The following is a 9,589-nucleotide window of genomic DNA, read 5'->3' on the forward strand; positions in this document are numbered from 1 at the left end:
CTCATCTCCACACCCCTCGCTGAGCCCACGAACCCCTGGACAACGACCCCAGAGTTCTCCCTGCCTCTCTGCTCACTACACCATCTCGTCTGCCCTTCTGCAAGCCCACCCCATGTTTCAAGTTCACAGTGAAGCACCCTTTCACCAAGTACCCATCATGCCATGTGCTTTATGGATATGACCCATAACTATGCTTATTTCAGAGGAGAAAACGGAGGTGTGGCGGGGTCGGTGTCCTGTACCATCTCACACAGCCAGGTTTCAACCTTGAACTAATGTCGGGACCCCTACTCGCCATAGCAAGTTGCCTCTTGTCCTAGCCTGGACACCTTCCTCCTTGATGAAGCCTTCTGGGTTACTCCAGTCCTCAAGGGCCTCTCCCTGCCAGCCATCACCACCCACTTGGTATCACAGGCCCACAGCCTGATCCCAGCTCTTCTAGCTTGGTTTCTGTTTCTTCCTATGGGTCCACCTTGCCCCCGCCTCCAATAAGAGAAGAGCCAGGGTTGATAATAGGTCACATTTTTGGGGTCCTGTCCCCCCTCCCCCCATACCCAAGACTTCTTCCACCACTGATAGGAATCACCCACCTGCTCTGGAGGGGTTCAGAAGCTCCGCTGAGCAATTTCCCTGGGCCTGTCTCCCAGCTCCTGAGGGCAGCCGTAAATTATTCACCACACCTTTGTGCCCTGGAGGCCAGACAATGGGCCACAGACAGAATGAGTACCAGCAGCCCCCAAACCCAGGAGCCAACAGCCCTGGGGTGAGGGGCTCAGAATCTAGAGGCCCCTTGCCAGGTCTCCAAGCAGATTGTAGAGGGCTGCGGAACAGGGGAGCGTGACCCATACAGGAGTCCCAGCTGAGCAAATCCACGTCTGTGAACCTGCAACAGAGCTTTCTAATCTAAGGCAAGCCTGAGGATTTCCTGGTCAAAATTCAAGCTTCCTTCCTTTAGGCAGGAAATAGGTATTCGGCCAAGCACTATCTACATTTATATCTCATTTCATCCTCAGGACAGCCTTGGAAAGGAGAAATTCTAATTTACAGAGAAGCCAGGGGCTCTGAGGAGTGAAGAGCTCTGCCCAGCGCCACATGGCAAGTGGGAAGAAGCGCGGACTCACGCCCACCCGGTCTGTCTGACTTAGCGCGTCTGTCGGCGCTGTTTAGTCCACCCAATTGGGAGCTAGTCGCCCCACTGCCTTTTCCATCTGGGTAGCTTCCAGAGCACCTGGCATGAGTCAACACTCAGTTCCTGAAGCAAACTCAAAGGTCCCGGGCAAGTGGCTTCATCGCTCTGAGCCTCAGTTTCCCACACGTGGTAGCCATTGGTAACAAGCCCAGTCTTGGCAGACATGAAAATCTCCTGAGCACTTGACAGTTTGCCAGATGTGATGGCCCCATTATCTGAACACATAACAAACAGCCTGCCTTGACCCCATTTTACAGGTGAGGGTTGGAGCCATGGATGCATCGGAGAGGTCCCAGGTGCCTCCCCAACCCCCCATTCTGCCTCACTCCAGGTTCCAGGTTTTTCCCACCATGCCAAGAAATGAGATCACAGGTGTGAAATTATCTCACCTAAGAGGAGCTTTGTTTAGATACGGGGATTATTATGAGAATTTGAATCCTCACCAATGGGAGTGGGGGTAATCCTAAGCCCCTCAGTTACCTTCTCTTCTGGTACCCCCAACCCCTCCAGCCTCTCAACCGAGATTCCAGCCTTCAGCTGATCTCCCCACCTTCCTCCACCTCCCAGGGGCTTTCCAGGGTGGTTCCCCTAGACTCCAGGAAGCTGGGCACAGCAGGGGTTAACTAGTCCCAGCCAAGGCCACAGGGCTTAGACCAAGGTGACATTCCCTCCCCCTCCCGATTCAGAATAAGAACCCACAGAGTTCATGCCAAGCTATCTTTCACAACACCCCTCTTTCGGCACAGCCCCAAGGGGCAACAGAAGGAGCCCTTGCCTTCGAATCCAGACTCATGAGACTGTGCCCCCAGACTGGCAGTCCCAGCCCTGAGACCTTGAGCAAGCCCCTCCCCTCCAGGGCCAGAGATGTCTGGCAGGTTCCCCTGCCCAGGAGTAGTTGAGGTCGGATCTCCAGTCTGGGCCAAAGGCAATGAGGCTGCTAGCTTGTCTTGGACCCCAGCAACAACCACGCAAGACTCTCAAAGCAGCCTCAGAAGTGGTCACCCTGACCTCACATGAGGGCTGGGAAAACCCCAGCCACCCACTCAGAAGATGTTAGCTGGGAGTAGATACCTTGAAGGATGTCTGGGAAGGCTTCCTAAAGTGTACTTCTGCCTCAACCACTAACTTACTCTAGGCCCCAGGGCAATTAGGACCCTCCACCCCACCAGCCTCCCATGTCCCGTGGACAATGTGAAGGATGGGAGTTGGTAAGCGCTGGGAGACCTCACCTCCCCAGCTCTGATGGGCTCTGACTTGGGGACCTTTAGAGTGAGTTTTCCCAACATGTAAGCAGCATCTCAGGATGCCACCATGTCTTAAGGACCCTAGAGTCTGGCACACAGGGGCAAGGGGCCATGGCTCCCTGGTCTGGGGCCCACAAGGAGGGAAGCTTCCTACCTCTGCCCTCAACTCTGGGTCACCTTTCCCTGGACGTGACTTGGCCAGGGAGTGGGAGGGAAGGAGGTCAGAGGAAGCCACCTCCCGGGCCTCAGGTTGAGCTCTGGACGTCCCAGTGGCCCCACCTTGACCCCTCCCCATTGCCTCCTGCTTGGCAGCTATCCACTTCCTTTCTCTCTCCCTTCCCTGCTTCTTTCCGTCTCCACCCTAACCCTCCTACCCACTTTCATCCCCAGAGTGAAAGAGCAGGGTCACTCAACCCCGCTGAGCCTCAGCTTCTCCATCTGTAAGAGCCCGCAACAATACACAACACCTTTTTATCTCGCGGAGTAGTAGTGAGCCGCACAGGAGGGACCGTTTGCGCAAGGGTGGGGCGCGGACCCGCACACAATGGGCGCTCAATAAGTGCCTTTTTTCTCCCTTCCTCCGCCCTCTCCCGCGCCCTCTCCTATCCAGCTGCAGCCCCAGCTAGTGACTAGTACACGCCCGCTGCTGGCCCCGGCGCTCTCCCGCTGGGGTCGAAGGCCGCTCTTACCCGGCATCCGGGGCTCTCTCACCTGCAGCTCTCGGCTCTCGCCGGCGCGGGGCCAGCGGGGGAACCCGGTGCTCCCTTCTTCGGGGCAAGCGCTGAGCCCCTCGTCCGAGGCGGCAGAAAAGGTGGCAGCTTCGGCTCGCAGCACCAGTTCCGTCCGGCTCAGTCCGACTGCCCAGCCCGCCTGGGACTCCTCACAGGGCGCTGGAGCCGGGCCGGGGCTTCCTGGGCGTTCGCACAGTCCCAAGTCCGAAGCACCGGGGCGAAGGCAGCTGAAGGTTCAGGTCTCGGGAGCCCGAGGTTGGGGACTTCTGGGCCCCTTTGCACTCAGCCGGGGGGGCTGCTGGGCACCTGCCTTGACCCGGGTGTCGGGCGGAGGGCTCCGACACACACTATAGAAAGGCTGGGAACGAGCCCGCAACCGTGGACCCGTATGGTGGGCCGGGAGCGTCCCGCCCAGGTGCACTGAATCGGGTCGGGGGCTCAGGGCGTCCCGGCCACAACGCCGGGGATCGCGGGACTGGGAGCGTCCCGGCGCAGAACCTCTGGCTGGGGCAGGCGGGGCAGGGCAAGGCGCAGGCGAGGACGCTCGCAGCCGCCGCGGCCAGAGCCCCGCGGGGAAGTCTTCCCAGGTCCGGACTCGGCTTGCTCTGCAAAATGGGGCGGACTTCGGCGCCGCGGCTGACTCCGAAGCTCCTGGCTCCGGCTCCACTTCCTCCTCTTCCCCCCACCCCGGCTCGTTCGCAGCTCGCTCAGCCCCGTGCGGCAGCCGCTGCCACCCCCGCTGCTGTCATCCCCGCGGCCCACCCCCACAGGAGCTGCAGCCGGAGCCGGAGCCCAGCCCAGCCCAGCCGTGGCAGCGCCGCCCAGCGCCTGAGCGCCAGTCGGCTCAGCCCCATCCTAAAGGGGTGGGGTCAGCGGTGGCCCCGCCCCTGCCCAGGCCACGGGCAGGGGGCGGGCACGCCCCAGAACCCCTCCTCCGGGCCCCGCGCAGTCCGGCAGCAGGAGCCAATGGGAGAGTGGGAAAAGAGCGGCGCTCTGCGGAATGTGTACTCTACCCCGGAGAGGGCGGGGCAGACAGGGACGAGGTTGCGGCTGGGGAGAGGACAATGGAGGGCTGGGGGTTTTTAAAGAGTGGAAGAAGATACAGGGTCACCTGGGGACCCGGATGGTGGCAGAGGCGATGACGGCTGGTTTGTGTGGGATGGGGGCGTGGGGGCCGCCGTGTATTGAGGAGTGGGGAGTCAGGAGGTAAGAACAGGGGTTGGGGTCGGAAAAGAAGCTGGTTGGAGGTCAAGTAGGTTATTGGGGGGTAGTGGAGTCTCCCAGGGATAGGGGAGCTCTCCGGGGTGGTTGGGACAGCGCCCTCACAGTACTCTTCCCCTCTCCTCAGCTTCTAGGGCTCCGGGCGCGGAGGTGAACCTTGGAAGCTGTGAAATACTCAGATTTCAGGAAGCGGTGAAAAACAAGTTTTTTAAAATAAAGAGCGGATCTTTTCTTTCTTTCTTAAGAGCGGATCTTTCATCAACATTACTCCCTTTCCAGCGCTCATCCGCGGGAGGAGAGCCATTGTCAGTTTTAGAAATATGAAGTCAAGGGGATGCCTGGGTGACTCAGTTGGTTGAACGTTTGCCTTTGGGTCGGTTCATGATCCCAGATCCTGGGATCAAGTCCCACATCACGCTCCTCACTCAGTGGGGAGCCTGCTTCTCCCTCTGCCTGCTGCTCCCCCTGCTTCTGCTCTCTCTCCTTTTAGCAAATGAATAAATAAAATATTTAAAAATTTTAAAAAAAGAAATATCAAGTCACGGGCAGTGTGTGAAGATAACACACATACAATACACATACTCTCCTCGAGTAGTGACGGAGCTGCCGTCTGCTCCAGCCCTTCTCCTCCCTCCCTTTCCTTCCCCCACACCATGGGCAGGAGCTGTGTCTGGTTATCTCCAAGAGTCCCCAGTCAACTGGGCAGGGCACAGGGCAGGGGTTGGAGATTATTGATGTATGAATGAATGGGTCGTGGACCCACCACTGGGGCCATGTGAGAGCCACTAATTGGTCTGGGGAGCAAAGGAATGGAGGCCGCACAGGACAGCTTTTCTGTAAGCCCCGTGTCAGCCTTGCACAGTATGGTACCCTGTTGCACTGATGAGGACACCAAAGCACTGAGAGGCCAAGTGATGTTCCCAAGACCATATACCTGGCATAGGATTCTAGCCACTCATCACTATCACTTTCTAGGGCAGAGCTGTGTGGCTTTGACCAGGTTACTTGACCTTTCTGAGCCTCTGGTTCCTCATCTGTAAAAGGGATATAAAGATGCGGCTACTTGGCAGGGACTGGGCAGACAGGCACCAGACTTTTAAGAGGTGGAGGGAAAGGTATTCCTAGCAGAGGACACAGCATATGCAAAGGCAGGAGTCCAAGAACTCTGTTGGGGTCTTGCTCATGATCCCGAACCCAGCAGGCTTATTCTGAGGGCATAGCCTGGACTTACTGGTTGTCAGAGGGGTGTCCTGGACATTTTTAAGCCAGGCATTGATATGGGAAAGACTTTGTAGGGAAACCAGGTATGAAAACATTTAACACCCCCAGGAGGCAAATCCTCTGGAGCCTACACAGTGAAGGGCTGGAGTCCTCAATGAGGTCTGGACCCAGAGGCTCTGCCTCATCCCTCTTGAGAGTACCCCATCCTTTGAGTCTGGTTGGAACAACAAGGAACAGGGTAAGCTGAAGGCTGAAGTCCAGGCTGGGGGGAGGGGGCACCCTCTCTTAGCGAAGTCCAGGGGTTGGGATGGGGAGTCTGGCCCCAGGAAGCTCACACTGGTGGCTGTGGCAGGAGGACTGCGAGGAGGCTATTTTGCTAAGAAACCTTTGACTTCTCCCTCTGTTCAGAACCTTCTATGGCTCCCAGTTGCCAGCATGATCAAATCCTAAATCCCTAGTCTGGTGTCAGAGGCCCTCCATGATTGCTCTCTGCCAATCTCACCAGCCTCATCTCCCAAAATACTAAACTCTCAGCTCTGTGCACAAGCAGGCTACAGGATACAGGATATGTGCCTTCGATGGGGTTGCTGTTACTGTTCTCCTTGCCTGGGACCCTATACCCCTTTTCACTACTGAGTAATTTCTACTTCCCTGCTGGACCAAGAGAAGGAACTTTAGGCCAAATGCCCACGTGGCCTTTTTCCTGCTATATCCTTAGAGCCTAGCCCAGAGCCTGCCACATAGTAGTGCTCAGGAAGTAATGGTTGGGTGAATGTTCCATCTCTCAAATCAAGTGTCACCTTGCTGAGAAGCCTTCCTGGACTCCTCTAGGGAGTCTGCCTTTTGTATAAGATCTCTTGGCTGGAAGTCGTGGTAATGACGTATTTCTTGTCTAGTTGGCCCCATGGGGGTTGGGAGCATCTCCGTGGCCGTGTGGCCCCACCCACCAGCAGCCAGCAGAGTGTGGAGCAGGCCCCTGGAAGACCTTAGCCCTGGGGAATGAATGAGGCTCTCAGAGCTCCGTTCTCTGGCTGCCCCTGCTGGGAGAGCTTCCCAGGCGGGTCAGATGAACAGAATGCCAGAATGAAAAGGAGGCTTTCTTTCAGAACAGCCCCGCCATCACCCTTGAGGCCCAGGAGAAGAGTGCCCAAGGTCACCAGGAGGGGACCAGCAAAGAGTTCTCAGACACCCACATTCGTCCTCTGGCTACCCTCCCAGGGGGGAGGAAGTCTCCTGAGCTGGGAGAATCTGGGCCTTTTTGCCACCGGAGAGACCCACAAAGGGTGACAGAGTCATGGTCAGGTTGCTTGGCTGGGAGGGTGATTGAGGGCTCAGAGGCGGGCTCTGAACCTGGGCGTCTGGCACTGACAGGAGAGGCTAACCTTGTCAGTGTTGTGCCCTGGCACTCCCCGAGTCCCCCATCCTCCTCATAGCCTTCTGACCAGAGGGCAGTGACAGTGAAGCCTCCGTAGCCACCACTCTGTTGCACAGATCCTTTGTATTTTCATCGCAAATAAATACTCACTTTCATGCCTACATTTATAGTAGGAATCTTGCATTCTTTTTCTTAAACACAGGGCCACCAAATTATATGACTTCACACCTCATGAACTCTGCTTCCCACAAATCCTTGTGGGGCACCCACCACATACAGGCGCTGTCCCCGGATTTGGGGGACTCCTGCTGGTGGGTCCTGGAGGCTCAGCTGAACTCCCCATACGTGCTGCTTTCAGACCTCTGTGCCTCTATCTACCATGTGAGATAAGGGAGATAGAGAATCTGTGGGGTCTGGGCCTGTCTTTGGGGTAAGAGGGGACCAGCCCCAGGCAGGGAAAGTGGTTCACAAGGATGCCGCAGGAAACCCCACAGGGGATGGAGGCCAGGACAGAGTCAGGGAAAAACTGGTCAGAGACGGGGAGAAGGGCACAGGCTAGGAGCGTCTGGGCTGAATCGTTAGGGTCAGCAGCTGGGGACTGAGGGTGGTTTCCGGGAGCGTGGAGGCAGGGAACACGTGGACACAGTGTGGGCAGCCTTTTCCAGGGTCGCTGGCAAAGGGCGGGGGGGCGGTCACACTTGGGTGGCAGCTGGGGCAGGAGGTAGAGTTGGAGGCTTTGGGTTTTTGTTTTTGGAGGAGGACCCAAAGCCTAAAGCCACGTGAGGAGAGGGGGTCGCAGTGTTGGAGAGAGACAGGGCACTGATCAGAGACTCAGGAGATGCAGCACTTCCCAGCTTCCAGGTGGTGGTGGTGGTGGCGGCGGCTAGAGCGGCTAGGACAGGTGAGCAAGATCAGGCCTGAAGCCTCATGGAAGCAGGAGCCAAGGCAGGAGGCTGGGAGGCGTGGCCGTGGAAAGTGGAAGGGAGACAGAGGTGAGAGGCATAAGATCTGTGAGGGCCTCTTTCACATGGCGAAGGGATTGGGGATGGCTCTGGGCAGTATCTCTTTCGGGTAAGTAAAAACTTATACTTTCCTTGCTTCTCCTTCTGCTGGATCCTTGGCTCCAGCCTTGAAAGGATGGGGAGCTGCAGGGTCCTTTCTGACCCCAGATCCTGTGGACTCCCTCCCTCTGGCAGGCCTTGCCACACATCAGTGGGAATAAGTATGATCATTATGACTTTACCAGCACCTCCTGATGTTCGCAAGAGGGGGGATCTTGGCTCTCCCATTGTCGACTGCATTACCACTGGACCATGAACTCCATGTTGGATTTCCTCTGTGTCTTCAGCAGCAAACGGCACGGGGCACTCCCAAAAAGTGCCTAATAGCTTTAAAGACAGACAAGGGGGAGAACTTTCTCTGACTGTCTCTGCTGCCTCCTGGTGTCTGATATGGGTTGGTGCAGCATAGTTGTTCAAAGGGCTGACCCTTGAGCTCTCCTCCTCAACCTTGTGGATCTCAGGGACAGTTTCACACCTAAAAATTATTGCGGACTCCATGGAACTTCTCTTTATGTGGTTTATATTGGTATTTCCAGTGTTCTAAATTAAGACAGACATTTAAAAATATTTATGTAATTAAAATAACAATCGTATTAAATTTTAACATATTTTTATGAAAAATATATTTTCCTAAACAACAACAAAAACTAGCGACAGGAGTGGCATTGTTTCACAGGTTTACAAATTTCTTTAATGCTTTCCTAATAGAAGATAGCTGGATTCTCCTGTTTCTGCCTTCAATCAAGCATAATATGTTGTTTTGTTTGAAGCTCATAAAGAAAATACAGGCTTCTACTGATTTGTAGCTAGCAAAGGAGAGGTATTTTCATGGTCTTTTCAAATAATTGTGCATATTCTTCTTTGATACTAACCCAAACTCCATAAATTTCTTGACAGATAGTTGCTAATAGAATCTGAAATCATAGCAATGAAATTTTCTTCCTCAGTTACATTAATATTCATTGGTCTCTTTTGCATTTTTGGTTAAGTGAGCTCTCCATCCAACATGGGGCTCAAGCTCATGACCCGAAGATCAATGCTGTACCAGCTGAGCCTGCCACATGCCCTTCTTTTGCACTTTGAATATATCTTTTGCCCATGCATGATTTTGTAAGAGCATGCATTGGCCGTTCGGGGAGAAAATAGTTCATCAATTTATCTTTCAAATACTGACAAATTTTAGCATGTAATGTAAAAAAAATCATATTCATGAATATCACTGCAGATCTCGTCAGAGAAGTCTTTACAGATTGAGAAGCTGTCAGGCTTACACTGGTGAACACAAGTTTTCCAGAATTCTAATTTTCACTTGAAAGGTTGAATTTTATCATTAGCAGCAAATACTGTCAGTCTACCTCGAACTGTCAGGCTCATTTATTCATTTTTGAGAACTGCCTGCCAGATACTCAAGTCAGCATGACCATAATTTGCCTGTCAATTCTTCTTCCAAGTCAAAATGCTGTTCCATGAAAAAAGTGGCTAGTTTAGCTCACAGTTCAAACAATGGCACAGACGCTTTTCCCAGAGACGGCCATGTTGCTTCTGTC

At 54.5% G+C, this 9,589-nt stretch overlaps 1 protein-coding gene across 7 annotated transcripts in view; it reads right to left on the reverse strand.

The window, feature by feature from the left end:
* GDPD5 (glycerophosphodiester phosphodiesterase domain containing 5) overlaps window positions 1-3,991 on the reverse strand; it is an 81,687-nt gene extending 77,696 nt beyond the window's left edge. For 3 of the 7 annotated variants that reach the window (XM_046016079.1, XM_046016074.1, XM_046016077.1), the window contains exon 1: window positions 3,145-3,991. The gene's annotated coding sequence lies outside the window, so the exon portion shown is untranslated. Of the gene's footprint in view, window positions 1-3,122 lie in introns of all 7 variants that reach the window. The other 4 variants (XM_046016078.1, XM_046016073.1, XM_046016076.1 and 1 more) reach the window with 2 other exon arrangements.
* Window positions 3,992-9,589: the final 5,598 nt, after the last annotated feature.

The sequence above is a fragment of the Meles meles genome, chromosome 8 (genome assembly GCF_922984935.1).
Source record: "Meles meles chromosome 8, mMelMel3.1 paternal haplotype, whole genome shotgun sequence".
Classification (NCBI taxonomy): Eukaryota; Metazoa; Chordata; class Mammalia; order Carnivora; family Mustelidae; genus Meles; species Meles meles.